The sequence below is a fragment of the Halichoerus grypus genome, chromosome 6 (genome assembly GCF_964656455.1).
Source record: "Halichoerus grypus chromosome 6, mHalGry1.hap1.1, whole genome shotgun sequence".
Classification (NCBI taxonomy): Eukaryota; Metazoa; Chordata; class Mammalia; order Carnivora; family Phocidae; genus Halichoerus; species Halichoerus grypus.
In genome coordinates this window covers 6,959,543-6,974,833 of record NC_135717.1, presented here as the reverse complement: position 1 = coordinate 6,974,833, position 15,291 = coordinate 6,959,543, and the positions used below count along the sequence as shown (strand labels likewise).

The 15,291-nt window shown below is 39.4% G+C and overlaps 1 protein-coding gene, 1 long non-coding RNA gene and 1 pseudogene across 9 annotated transcripts in view; 1 reads left to right on the top strand and 2 right to left on the bottom strand.

Moving 5' to 3' along the window:
- The window catches only part of LOC118527112 (NXPE family member 3-like), a 61,466-nt gene that overhangs the window by 15,130 nt on the left and 31,045 nt on the right, over window positions 1-15,291 (top strand). The window lies entirely within an intron of this gene.
- LOC118527126 (large ribosomal subunit protein eL21 pseudogene) lies at window positions 2,439-3,292 on the bottom strand (annotated as a pseudogene).
- LOC144382211 (uncharacterized) overlaps window positions 5,341-15,291 on the bottom strand; it is a 32,656-nt gene continuing 22,705 nt past the window's right edge. The window contains exons 2-3 of the long non-coding RNA XR_013448696.1: window positions 8,331-8,596; window positions 5,341-5,756 (exon numbers count right to left, since the gene is read on the bottom strand). This is a non-coding gene — a long non-coding RNA (uncharacterized LOC144382211). The remainder of the gene's footprint in view (window positions 5,757-8,330; window positions 8,597-15,291) is intronic.

The window sequence follows — 15,291 nt, the reverse complement described above, 5'->3', positions numbered from 1 at the left end:
TACCTTCAATGCCATCCCGATCAAAATTCCAATGACATTTTTCAAAGTGTTGGAACAAACAATCCTACAATTTGTATGGAATCAGAAAAGACCCCGAATCACCCAAGGAAGTGTTGAAAAAGAAAAACAAAGCTGGGGGCATTACATTGCCTGATTTCAAGCTATATTACAAAGCTGTGATCACCAAGACAGCATGGTACTGGCACAAAAACAGACATATAGACCAATGGAACAGAATAGACAACCCAGGTATGGACCCTCAACTCTATGGTCAAATAATCTTTGACAAAGCAGGAAAAAACATGCAATGGAAAAAAGACAGTCTCTTCAATAAATGGTGCTGGGAAAATTGGACAGCCACATGCAGAAGAATGAAACTGGACCACTCTCTAACACCATTCACAAAGATAAACTCAAAGTGGATTGAAAGACCTCAATGTGAGACAGGAATCCATCAAAATCCTAGAGGAGAACATAGGCAGTAACCTCTTTGACATCGCCCACAGCAACTTCTTTCAAGATACATCTCCAAAAGCTAGTGAAACAAAAGCAAAAATGAACTTTTGGGACTTGATCAAGATAAAAAGCTTCTGCACAGCAAAGGAAACAGTCAACAAAACAAAGAGGCAATCCACAGAATGGGAGAAGATATTTGCAAATGACACTACAGATAAAGGGCTGGTATCCAAGATCTATAAAGAACTTCTCAAACTCAACACCCAAAATACAAATAATCAAGTCAAAAGGTGGGCAGAAGATATGAAAAGACACTTCTCTGAAGAAGATATACAAATGGCTAACAGACACATGAAAAAATGTTCATCATCATTAGCCATCAGGGAAATCCAAATCAAAACCATATTGAGATACCACCTTACACCAGTTAGAATGGCAAAAGTGGACAGGGAAAGAAACAACAAATGTTGGAGAGGTTGTGGAGAAAGGGGAACCCTCTTACACTGTTGGTGGGAATGCAAGTTGGTACAGCCACTTTGGAAAACAGTGTGGAGGTGCCTCAGAAAATTAAAAATAGAGCTACCCTATGACCCCAATTGCACTCCTGGGTATTTACCCCAAAGACACAGATGTAGTGAAAAGAAGGGCCATATGCACCCCAATGTTCATAGCAGCAGTGTCCGCAATAGCCAAACTGTAGAAAGAGCTGAGATGCCCTTCAACAGATGAATGGATAAAGAAGATGTGGTCCATATATACAATGGAATATTACTCAGCCATCAGAAAAGATGAATACCCAACTTTTACCTCAACATGGATGGGACTGGTGGAGATTATGCTAAGTGAAATAAGTCAAGCAGAGAAAGTCAATTATCATATGGTTTCACTTATTTGTGGAACATAAGGAATAACATGGAGGACATTAAGAGAAGGAAGGGAAAAATGGGAGGGGGAATTGGAGGGAGAGATGAACCATGAGAGACTATGGACTCTGAGAGACAAACAGGGTTTTAGAGGGGAGAGGGGAGGGGGGATTGGTTAGCCCGGTATGGGTATTAAGGAGGACACGTACTGCATGGAGCACTGGGTGTTATACAAAAACAATGGATCGTGGATCACCACATCAAAAACCAATGATGTATGGTGACTAACATAACATAATAAAATTAAAAAAAAAAAAAAGAAATACCCCTTTGGAATTTTACTCATAATTGCATTAAGTTTATAAATTAATTTTGAGAGAATGAAGGTATTTACAATACTGTGTATTCCTGTCCAAGAACATGATACATCTCTCTATTTAACTCTTTTTCCATGTCATTTAGTAAAGTTTTGAAGTTGAATTCATATACATATTATACTTTTATCACTTTATTCCCAGAAAATTAAAAATTCATTTCTGTTGAAACTTTGGTGACTAATCATTGCTAGTATGTGGGAAAGTATATGGAAAAGCTATTAGTTTTTGTTTTGTTTTGTTTTGTTTTCACCAACTTAAAGTGTAGGTATTTCAGACAAAGACAAGTACAAAGGAACTGGGGCAAGAAAGAGCAATTCCAAGAAATACATTTTTCCTAAGAGCTAGAGCACCATACAGGAAAACCATAACAGGAAATAACAGGGAAAACAATTTAGTAGGAACCAGACAGTGCTTTAAACCATCTGTTTTTAAATAGTAGGCTTCAAAGGCAAGTTTTTTATCCTTAAAACACAGCTATTTAAGACAGGATACAATTACAAGAACTCAACTTTCCCTGAGCTTAAATGCAATGCGACAGATAACCTTTCACATATTTTTAAAATTCTTTTTTCTTAGGGATTTGGAGGGACTATTTTCCAACTATAAATATTTTTAAAGTAGTATCTGGCAGTTTCCTAACCAATTGAGTATATTGTTCTACAATAAACCACCTCACTCTTTCAGCAAGAAAAAAGCCACTAAGTTTGAATAAGGACATCACCCAATGAATTAGGACACAAAGTTTGCTTTAAATATTTTTTTGGGGGAAAGGACACCACACTTCTACTCAATTAAGAGAAACATTTTTACAGTCTTGAGGTCTTTTATTTTCTTTACATTTATCATGCCATGAATTCATAGGGAATGGGTTCCAGCAGTTCGGGCTCCTTTCTTTCCATTGGTTCTTGCAAAGTGTGCTTCTCTTGGTGGGGCAGGCTGGTGCTTCAGTTGAACCCAAGTACCTTTCTCTTTGGCTTCCTTCTTTTTCTGATCATTTTCCTTCACACGCTTCAGGAAGCTATCTCGGCTCTTTGAGTGTTTAATATGCTCAATGTGTACATTAATTCTCTTGGCAAGAATCTTGCCCTTAACTTGTTTGTTTACAACAATGCCAGCAGCATGCTGAGTAACATTGTAGACTCTTCCAGTTTTGCCATGGTAACATTTGTGGGGCATTCCTTTTTGAACAGTGCCCATTCCCTTTACGTCCACAATATCACCTTTCTTATAGATTCACATGTATGTGGCCAAAGGAACAACTCCATGTTTTCTAAAAGGTCTAGAGAACATATAGCGGGTACCTCTCCTCTTTCCCTTTGTGTTGATCATTTTGGCGAATTACTGGAAGATGGCCGCTCCAGCTGAAAGGAAGCTATTAGTTTTTGTTTAAATATTTTATAACCAGCTATGTTACTGAATTATAATTGATTCCAGCAATTTTTCAGGTGCTTGCCTTGGGTTTTTAGGTAACGATATCATCTGTGAATAACAGAAACTTTGTTTATGCCCTACTGTGTAACCTTGGGCATAGTTCCATCATAGGTTTGTTCTGAGGATTTAACTACTGAATGTAAAATTCTTGGAATATTGGCTGGTACTTTACTTAGTAAGCACTTTATAATCCTAGTATTATAGTAATAGTACCATGTTACTTAACAGGAAGATTTTTGGTGTTTTACCTTTTATCTTTTGATATTATCTGTTGGTTTGAGATAGATTTAAAATTTTTTTCATGATATAGAAATACTTATCTATTCCTACTTTTCTAGAGCTTTTGTTCATTAAAATAATTATTGAATGTTTAATTTCACAGAATACTGGTTTTGTACCTATTTGAATTGTCCTTTCTCCTATTTATACAATGAACTATATTAATAGATTTCCTAATGTTTAACTAGTTCTCCTGTGATAAATCCAAATTGGGCACAGCATCATTATGATCCTTTAAAAATGTGGTTGAATCTGATTTGCTTATATTTTGTTTACAATCATTACATCTGTACTTTTAAGTGAGATTGATAGGAGGTTTTGAATTTTTTTTTATGTTGTGTATGTTAGCCAGGAGTCGGTGTCCACGTTTCTGTTAGTTTCGTAAAATGAATTGGGAAATATTCCATTTTTCCCAGTGTTCGGCAGCATTTATACAGTATAGAAATGATTTATTTCTAGAGCATTTGAAAGAATTTACCCTCAAAGCCAATCAGACATCTTTCTTGGTAGTATATTGTTGATAACCTAAAAAAAGCTCCTTTGTGATTTGTGATCAGTTCAGGATTTTAACTTCTTCTTACATCAGTTTTGAAAATTTCCTAGAAAATCACCCATTTCACCAAGATTTTTAAAATGTTTTAGCCTAGAGTTGTATATACAATCAGTTCTGCAATAACACAACATATGCATTCCTAAAAACCACTATATCACACAGTGAAAACCATGGGGCTTATGGGAAAAATGGGATTAGGGGCATAATCCTCAAAAACTGTCAGTGACGCATTAAAAAAAAGATACGAACTTACTAAAACAATAGTGTGATTTCACACTTCATACCCATTTGTGAAATACATAAATACTACAACAAATATGGCACTTTATATTGAAAAAGACCTGAAATTTGCTTGTGGAAGTGGGCACTGGAAAAGTTGCATCTTCAGAATTGTGAAGTGACCAAAGAGGAAATCTAAAATGGGACAAAGCTGTGACAGGAGATCTGGGTGGGTGGGGCTCGTAACACATCCAGGGAGCTGAGGTAGCTAGAAAATGCTTTGGATGAATGCACTGTGGGTTTCGTGTATTCCTAGTGACTGGGCTTGGCTGGGTGCAGTGTTTTGCATTCACCTGGTATTCCCCTTGAACATCTCTCACTAACACCTTAAAGCACTGATTTCCAGGAGGTTCCAGAAGGTAGGTTTATAGCAAGTTCCACTGCTGTGCCACCACAGTGACTTCTCTGCCATTCAGTGGGCCATGACTTGAGTCCTCTCCAGAAGGTTTGGAACTCAGCCCTAGGAGTGGTAGCTGCCTTTATATCTGTCATTCTTGCTAATCATTGTCCTCTGGAATAATCCACTCTGATGCTCTCAGATAGATACCCTTTTCCTACAGTGGGAATTTGTCATGCCAAAGTCCTCCCATTATAGAGTCACGATATATCAATAAAACAACTGCAATGAACACCAAATACATTTTGTGAAAATTTAAAGTGAATGACAAAATGTAAATTCTCTCACTGATGGCTTTTGGATATGGTGAATTATTACCTAAAACAGTTGTGAAAAAAGTAAGTCCTCAGATGTGCAAGCCAGACTTCATGCAAAGGCCTGGGGTGGGGGTAGAGGGTTCTTGGCACCCCAGAATGGAATCTGCCTGCTTACAGGAAGCTGTATTGGCTCCAAAGGACAGAAAGTGAGACTCTATGATTCCAGGGGCTGAGAAGGGCGGGATGGGGGACTAGGACTTAAAAAGGTGGATTTTGAGAGACACAGGGCCTGGAAGAGTTTGCAGTACCAGGCAGAACATGCATTTATGCCACATAACAATTTCCACGCGCTTTCTTGGAAAGTTGCCAAAGTTAACTCACTCTTTCATGTTGGAAGGCCTAGGGGTGCCTGGGTGGCTCAGTCGTTCAGCATCTGCCGAAGATGCTGAATGACTGAGCCACCCAGGCGCCCCTAAACCTTTATTGTTTTATGCTGTACATGGATCCATGGTTCATACTGGATATTTAAGAGAAAAGTCTAGACTGTCATGGATCCATTCACGGGGTACAAGATTCTGACTGTGGGATTTGTCTTTCTGGCTTGGGGGAGTAACATGCTTGCCTCTCATCATTGGCTCCTGTGTTCTCTCATTGTGCAACCTAAGGTTTGGATTGATTAATGCTTTAATCTGGGTGAGGGGACTGAGGGAAGCTCTCAATCTCCTTACCTGTGCCCCCGTGGGACTCCAGGGGCAGCCATTGCAGGGTGGGACATCATCCTTAGGAGGAGGGTGAGTGGTTGAGTATTAGAGTCTATTAGGGAATTCAAAACACAAATCCAGAAGAGATTTTTCAAGGAAAATCCTATGGAGAAAAAAAAAAAAGCAATGCCCATGGTTCTCCACTCTCCTCACCCTTCAAAAGTGTTTCCTTTCTGTCCCATTGTGAGAGAAAGAGATGGAAATCCATGGTGTCCAGTCCTGCTTTTTAGAAAAGAGAAAAAAAAAAAAAAGGCAAGGATTCAGGGGAAAAAAAAAAAAAATCCCTGTCTGGAAAGAGTGGGTAATTGGCTGTATCTTTTGGAAACATGGGTATGGCAAGAAGCTAAAATATCTCTGAGAGAAGGCATTTCCCTGTTTGTCCATAAGTCAGAACTGGAGTTCTGGGGCTTAATGTAGCTACAGATGCATTTTGTTTGGACTGTTTAAACTCATGTTTAAAACAGTTGAATGGGTTGTTGATAGTTAAACAGTAGGGGCTTTCAAATGAAAATATGGATTTCTGGTTCCACTTAAGTGGTTGATCTGGCAAGATTGGTCTTTATTCTAAAAGTATGAAGGAGTTTGGCAGGGAAACCCCAATTCCTTAATAATCTGGTCCAAGGAAAGTGTTGATTTCATTTCCAGAGTAACCTTTCACTGTGAGAAAGAGCCAGACTTCTTGGTATAGCAGCCAAAACTTTACACCTTTTAAAAAAGTTGAACTATAGGGCGCCTGGGTGGCTCAGTTGGTTAAGCGACTGCCTTCGTCTCAGGTCATGATCCCAGAATCCTGGGATCGAGTCCCACATCGGGCTCCCCCTGCTCTGTGGGGAGCCTGCTTCTCCCTCTGCCTCTGCCTGCTGCCCCCCCACCACTTGTGCTCGCTCTCTCTGTCAAATAAATAAATAAAATCTTAAAAAAAAAAAGCTGAACTATAACATGCATGAAAATATATAAATCATAAGTGCTCAATGAAATAAAAGATAACACACCTGTGTAATCATCACTCAAGTCAAGAAATAGACATTACCAGGATCCCCAGAAACTTCCTTTTACGCCTTCATCCCCATCACTACCACCCTCTCTTCTTTCCAGATATAAACATTATAGTTTATTTTTGCCTGATTTTGCATTTTATAGAAATACAAATATATTATGTACTCTTTTATGCATGTCTTCTTTTTTTTTTTTAAGATTTTTATTTATTTATTTGACAGAGACACAGGGAGAGAGGGAACACAAGCAGGGGGAGTGGGAGAGGGAGAAGCAGGCTTCCCACTGAGCAGGGAGCCTGATGCGGGGCTCGATCCCAGGACCCCGGGATCATGACCTGAGCCGAAGGCAGACGCTTAACGACTGAGCCACCCAGGCGCCCCGCGTGTCTTCTTTTTTATCATTAAGAAGATGTGTCTTCTTTCATTCAATATTTTTGTGAGATTCATCTATATTGTAGTGTTCATTTTCATCTCATAGTACTCTAGTGCATGAAAATACAACAGTGTATTTATCATTTTTTTTAATTATTACTATTAGAGAGAGAGAGAATGGGAGAGAGAGCACAAGAGGGGGGAGGGTCACAGGGAGAAGCAGACTCCCCGCTGAGCAGGGAGCCTGATGCGGGACTCGATCCCAGGACTCCAGGATCATGACCCGAGCCGAAGGCAGTCGCTTAACCAACTGAGCCACCCAAGTGCTCTGAATTTATCATTTCTATGGTTGATAGACAATTGAGTTTCAGTTTTTGGCTATTTTAAATATTGCTACTATAAATCTTCTTGTCCAGTCTCTTGGTGTGCATATGCATGCCTTTCTGTTGGGTATACACCAAGAAGCTAAATTGCTTAGTCCCAAGGTATACTATATGTTAAACTTTGGTACTTACTGCCAAGCAGTTTTCCAAAGTGGTTTTCCCAATTTGTTCTCTTACCAAAATAATATGAGGGATTCGGTCGCTTCACATCCTCATGAACATTGGCATCGTCTGTCTCCTAGTTTTAGCCTTTCTTTGAATATGTAGGGGTACTTCACTGTGGTTTTAATTTTCTTTCTTTTCTTACTAATTCCATTGAGCATCTATTCATATATTTATTCATCATTTGAATTTTGTGAAATGGCTGTTATCTTCCCATTTTTAATTGGGTCATTTGTCTGTTTCTTATGAATTTGCAGGAATTCTTTATAAATTTTGGTTACAAGCCCCTTCATTTGTTGTGTATGTTGCAAATATCTTCTCCAGCTCTACATCATGCCCGCCTTTCACATGAATAGTGCCTTGATGAAAATGACTTATTTTTTATTTCAAAATTTTATTGTGATAACACAGTGTGAGATCTACCTGCTTAACAATTTTTAAAATGTACAACACAGTATTATAGGAACAATGTTGTACAGCAGATCTTTAGAACTTACTCATCTTGCTTAACTAAAACTTTATGCCCATTGATTAGTAACTCTCCATTTCCTGTCTCCCTAGCTCCTGGCAAACACCATTCCACTCTTCCATTCCGTAAATTTGACTATTTTAGATACCTCCTGTAAGTAGAATCATGGAATATTTGTCTCTCTGTGACTGGCTTCTCTCACCTAGCATAATGGCTTCAAGGTTCATCCATGCTGTCTCATATTGCAGAATTTCCTTCTTTTTAAGGCTAAATAATATTCCATTGTATATACATACCATGTTTTCTTTATCCTTTCATCTGTCAATGGATATTTCCACATCTTGAATATTGTGAATAGTGCTGCAATTATCATAGGAATGATAATATCTCTTCAAGATCTTGATTTCAGGGCGCCTGGGTGGCTCAGATGGTTAAGCGTCTGCCTTCGGCTCAGGTCATGATCCCAGGGTCCTGGGATCGAGTCCCGCATCGAGCTCCCTGCTCAGTGGGGAGCCTGCTTCTCCCTCTGCCTCTCTCTCTGTCTCTGATGAATAAATAAAATCTTTAAAAAAAAAAAAAAGATCTTGATTTCAATTATTTTGGATACTCAGAAGTAGGATTTCTAGGGGACCCTGGGTGTCAGTTGGCTAAACGGCCAACTATTGATTTTGGCTCGGGTCATGATCTCGGGGTCCTGGGATCGAGCCCCCTGTGGGGCTCCATGCTTAGCAGGGAGTCTGCTTAAGGATTCTCTGTCCCTCTCCGTCTGCCCCTCCCCCTGTTCATGCTCTCTCTTTCTCTCTCTCAAATTAATAAATCTTAAAAAAATAAGTATGATTGCTAGATCATATGGTACTTCTATTTTTAATTTTGCGGGGGGGACATCTACACTATATTCCACAGCAGCTGCACCATTTTTTCATTCTTATCAACAGTGTTGAAGTGTTCCAATTTCCCCACATCCTTGACAGCACTTTGTTTGGGGTTTGTTTGTATTTTTTTTATAACAGTCATCCTGACAAGTGTGAGGTGATATTGTGGTTTTGATTTCCATTTTCCTGATGATGAGTGATGTTGAGCATCTTTTCATATACCGGTTGCCTATTTATATGTCTTCTTTGGAGAAATGTCTGCTCAAGTCCTTAGCCCATTTTCTAACTGGGTATTAGTTTTTTTGTTATTGAGTTGTTGGAGTTTCTTATATATTTTGGAGCTTAAGTCCTTACCAATGATATGGTTTGCAAATATTTTCTCCCACTCTATAGGTTGCCTTTTCACTCTGTTGGTTGTTTCCTTTGCTGTACAGAAACTTTTTTTTGCCTGTGCTTTTGGTGTCATATCCAAAAAAGCAATTGCCCAGACCAATGTTAAAAAGCTATTTCCCTAAGTTTTATCCTAGTAGTTTCATGATTTACGGTCTTACATTTAAGTCTTTAATCCATTTTGCATTAATTTTGTATATGGTGTGGTGTTCCTTTTTCTAAATAGAAATAAGAATAGTATAGTACTTCATGGATTTTGTAAAGGAGTAAATGAAATAATACATATAAAGCACAAAAAAAGAGTGCCTGGCATTTTGTAAGTTATAAATGTTAGCTCTGTTCTGTTTTTCCTTTTTCCTTACTGCCCTGTCCGCATAGCCCCCATGCTGCCCTGGGATTCCGGGCCCAAAGCCCTCTGGCTTCTACCCCTGGGATGTGTGGTACTTGCTGTCCTGCTCTCACCACTCCTCCACTGTTGACAGCATCCTGGGCTGCCTGGCTGGCCACGGCCACACGATGGGGGACTCCACACTTCAGCAGTCGGGGGAGTACCTGGGAGACACCATGTGCTATGAGTGGCTCTGGTGGGGGAGAGGGCAGGACACCTGGAGCCTCATGAAGGAAAACATGAACAAGGAGGGTTCTGAGAGACAAGGCTCCTACATTTTCAATAGAGAGATGGGGCAGGATGCTGGGACTTTTCCAAGGGCAAGTGAGCAAAGGACTCTGAGCTAGGAGAATATAATTATTACTGTTGAGCTGCCTTTCCAGTTTAGGTAACCAGATGTTATATAATGAGCTCAAATGACAGCATTAAAAAAAGCCTTCAAATAATACAATTTCTGATAATACAAAAAGGTCCCCCCACTTAGTTAATAAATAAAATCCCCATTTACTCTCTTTTAAGTAAAAGTAATGTAAACAACATGAAATTCAAACTTTTGTCCCACACTCCCCCTCAATTTCTTTTTCTCTTCTCTTTCCTTCTTTCCCTTGTTGAGCAGCAGCTGGTAGAGCAAGCTGTGGTTCTCTTAGATCCTAAAACCTGAGTGACTTCTGCTCAGTGCATGCAGTTTCCTCAGCCCCTCCAAACTTAAATTCATCCAAACCCCAAATCTTCTGTGCATACCATTTTTCTAAATAGTCAAGATCAATGGAAAACAGAGAACTATCACAAGACCTGTGAGTTACCTCCCATTTAGAAAAGAAAAACAAACATTTAGCATCTCTAACAGTTATATAGAATAAAAGTATATCCCAAGAAGGCAGTACCTCATACAAAGTTATTACCAATCTCCAAGATATCTAGGGAAGAGGAAAGTAGAATGAAAAAGCTAGCCATAGTTCAGTGATCATACTCTCTGTGAACTCAGTTGTAAAGTTAGCAACAAGCTAATTGTAGCTCTTGCTTACCATGTTTTTGAAGAACATCCATCTAAGCATATTAACTCCCATCTCAGATGGGAAGCTCAGATACATTCCTGTCTTCCTGAAAAGTTTAGAAATTTGCCATACTGTCATCCCTCAGTCACTAGGCTAGTTGGAGTTTCTCCTTTATTTTAAACAGTTTATTGAAGTGTAATTGACAAGCCATTAACACATATTTAAAGTGTGCAGTTTCATAAGTTATAACATATACATCCACCTGGAAAACAGTCTTCACAAATAAGATCATTAACATACCCACCACCCAGGAAAGTTTCCTTGTGGCCCTTCCTAATCCTTCCCGCTCCTCCATTCCCACTCCCTTCCCAGGCAACCACACATTTTCTTTCTGTCTTTTTAGCTTAGTTTGCATTTGCTAGAACTTTACACAAATGTAACCATACAATATGTACTCTTTTCTCTGTGTGGCTTCTTTTGCTCAACATAATAATTTTGACATTCATCCACATTTCTGCATGTGGCAATAGTTCATTCCCTATTTATTGCTGTGTAGTATTCCATTGTATGGATATACCATTACTTGACTATCCATTCATCTGTCGATACTTTCCAATTTAGCTATTACAAATAAAGCTGCTATGAATATTTGTGCACAAGTCTGTATGGATATATGTTTCATTTCTCTTGAATAAATACTTTAAAGTGGAATGGCTAGATCATATGGTAGGTGTATGCTTAACTTTTTAAGAAACTGCCAAAATGTTCTCCAAATTAGTTGTACCATTTTATATTGCCACCATCACTGGGTAGGACTTACCGTTGCTCTATATCCTTGCCAACACTTGGAAGGGTCAATCTTTTATTTATTTATTTATTTATTTATTTATTTATTTATTTAAGAGAGAGAGAGAGAGAGAGAGAGAGAGCAGGGGGAGAGGGGCAGAGGGAGGGAAGAGAGAGAATCTTAAGTAGGATCCATGCCCAGAGCAGAGCCTGATGCAAGGCTTGATCTCATGACCCTGAGATCATGACCTGAGCTGAAATCAAAAGTCGGATACTTAACTGATGAGCCACCCAGGTGCCCCTGGAAGGATCAATCTTTTAAATTGTAGCTGTACTAATAGATATGTAGCGTTCATAATGGCCCATTCAAGCATTTCTTATGATGGTGGCTTTAAAAATCTTTATCAGATAATTCCAACATCTGAGTACTCTTGATGTTGGCACCTGATGATGATCTTTTCTCATTCAAGTTGTGATTATCTTGGCTGTTGGTATGATGAATGATTTTCTATCATTTACTGGACATTCTGGGTATTATGTTCTGACACTCTGGGTCTTATTTTACCTTTGTTCTCTTTAGCAGGCAATCACCTTGTTTAGGTGTGGCATGCAGATCTAGGTGGGGTGTATATTCAGTTGTCTTGGGGGCCCTACTGATGCCAGCCCGGTGACCATGGGGCACCAACTCTCACTCTTTGCCAGTGGGTGAAGGTGGAAGTTCAGCTCCACACTTTGCCCTACTGACACCAGGGGCAGGGAAGCACAGTGCCAACCAGCATTTCTTCGCTTCACCTTGTCTGCCATGTTGCTTCCAGGGAGGAGTGGAAGCTCAGATCCCTCCTGGAGTCAGTTTTATCTTAATCCATGTATATGTTACTTTGAATTCTTTACATACTACAAAGAACCAAGTAGATATCTTCCAAGTGGAAATATTCTTTGAAAACACACAGTAGATGGGATAAATAGTAGAATGGATACCACTTTAGAGCAAATAGTAAGCTAAAAAATTATTGTAGAATTCAGGTTCTCTCCCTCAACTCTGTAGTGTTGTTTAGAATTCTCTTTACCCTGTTATAATTAATAATTCTTTACATTAACTTTCCCTGTTCAAATTAAATTCTGTGTGTTTCTTTCTCCTCATTGCATTCTAACTGATACACTAGTAATTCCTGATGAATCAATTTTTGACATTCCTCTTTTTTGTGTAATAAAAAGAACACTGGAATTTCAATAATGACTTGATACAAAAGTTTATTTTGAACTCATCTGAAGTACAGTCAGTTTGGGTACGTACAGTACAGTTTCGGAGCAGCCTTCCATACTGCTGTTGTTTAAGCAGTGACTCTAGAATCAAGGTCCCTTTCAACACCCTATATGGGGTGTTTTATGTCCAGGCATGGAAGTGTCATACATTTTTGCTGCCCAAATTCCAATGTCCACAACCCACGCAGGGAATTTAGGAAACAAAGTCTTCAGGAAGAGAAAATGGGGTGGTGAGCAACTAGCTAGACTCCCGTTTTTCCAATGTATTTAATTACATTAATTTTAGACATCAATGAACGGTGTTTATATTTTTGTAATTATGTCAGTTTTTTCCTTGTTTCTCTCTCCCTTCCTTTGTTTCTTATTTTTCACACCTGCTTATTTTTTGTCAATAAATAATTATTGAGAACCACTGGTGTCTAGGCACTGTTCCAGGTTCTAGGAACATAGCAGTGACCAAAACAAGAAATCAAGATTCCTGTTTTGTTGTGCATGAACTCTAGCAGAAAGACCCAGAAACACATAACAAAATAAATACATATACATACAGCTCTAGACAGTGGAAAGTTCTGTGAGAGAAAACAATGTGGAAGTGCAAGATGGTAAGGAGGAGGAAGATAGTTAGATTAAAAGGTCAGAGAAGGTGCTTCTTGAACAGTTTCATTTGAGCTGAATCCAGAATGACGAGAAGGAGCCCCCTATATGATTATTTTGGTGATAATCTCTGGCTCTGGCTCATTCAACCCTCTGCCTCTTTTGCAACTACACCTGTGCAGCAGAACACACCTGGAGAAAAACGTTCCATGCTGACAGTTCTCACTTGAAACGCTAGACCATACACCTCAAGGGGGCCCTAATGAAGCACAGTAATCACAGTGGTTCTCAAAATGTGGTCCCCAGATGGGCTGCATCAGTATCACCTGGGGGCTTGCTAGAAATGCAGCTTCTCAGGCCTAGCCCCAGACCTACTGAGTCAGAAACTCTGGGGAGGAGCAAGTCTTTGTTTCAACAAGACCTCCAGGTGCTGCTGATGTGTACTGAAGCCTGGGAGTCACTGCCCTAGTTCCACTGGGCCGCTCCCAGGTGACTGCTTCCCCCGCGTCTCCTCTCTCCTGAAACCTTCCCCAACCTCACCCTCAGCAGATGACCTAACATATTCTCTTGAACAAAACAAAGCAACTGGAGGTGAATTGCAGACTCTCCCACAACCACATTTCCTCACCTCCTTCCTGGCGCCTCTACTAGAATTCTCCATCTTCCCACCTGTTTTTGTATGCTCTTATCTATGACTGATCCTTCCACTTCCCCTCTGGTTCTTGTCCCCTCTTGCCTGTTCAAGGACATCGCTCTACCAATTTCCCCTCCCTCCTAAATCACTTTCTCTCTCAACAGTGTTATTTCCATTACATTCCTGTGGCATATACCTGTCCCTTTCTACTTTATTTTCATATGCTTAAGTATTTAAGTCAAATGCAGAATCATCACGTCCCACTCCCAAATATTTCAGTATAAATAATTTATAAACAGAATATTTTTAGACATAACCACAATAAGATTATTACAGTGAACAAAATGAATAATAATTCCTTAAAGCTAATATGCAGTTCATAATCAAATTTATTCCATTGTCCTTCAAAAGTCCATACAATTGTTTTTCAAAGTCAAGATCCATTCCAGGACCTGGTGGTTTATCCCTTGATTTCTTTCTTTATTTTTTTAAAGCTTATTTATTTCTGATCTCTATATGCAACGTGGGGCTTGAACTGATGACCCTGAGATCAAGAGTCACATGCTCCACCAACTGAGCCAGCCAGGTGCCCCAATACTTTGATTTCTTTAAATCCAGGCTAGTTCTTCCTTTTCCTTATCCTTTTTAGTGGAAAAGTTAGGGCCAGTTATCCTCTCAAATGTCCCACCTTCTGGATTATTTCTGCTTGCTTCCTGATGGTGACATTTAGTTAGTCCTTTATTTCTTGTATTCCCTATAAAAATAAATTATGAGTTAAAGACTTGATAGATTTAACTTAAGCATTTGGAAAGGGATGTTGTAAATTCTATCTGCAGCACATTTGGAGTATCAGTATCTGATTATTTACCATCAGTGACCATGACCATGAGTGACCACTGGATAAGGTTATACAAGCCTGATCCCTCCACAGCAGTTGTTTTCCCCTTGGGATCAGAAAGGAATCTAGTGGTATCATTTTGGCCTTGTATGAATTCCAGAAATCCCCATTAGCCATTCTCCCAATGATTTTTAACACAGCTGATAATGATTTCCTGTATCAATCATTTTATAAATGTTACAAAAGGGTGATTTTCGGGGCACCTGGGTGGCTCAGTCGGTTAAGCGGCTGCCTTTGGCTCAGGTCGTGATCCCAGGGTCCTGGGATCGAGCCCCGCATCGGGCTCCTTGCTCAGCGGGGAGCCTGCTTCTCCCTCTCCCTCTGCCTGCCTCTCTGCCTACTTGTTCTATCTCTCTGTCAAATAAATAAATAAAATATTTAAAATAAATAAATACATAAAATCTTTAAAAAAAAGAAAGGGTGATTTTCTTTCTTTT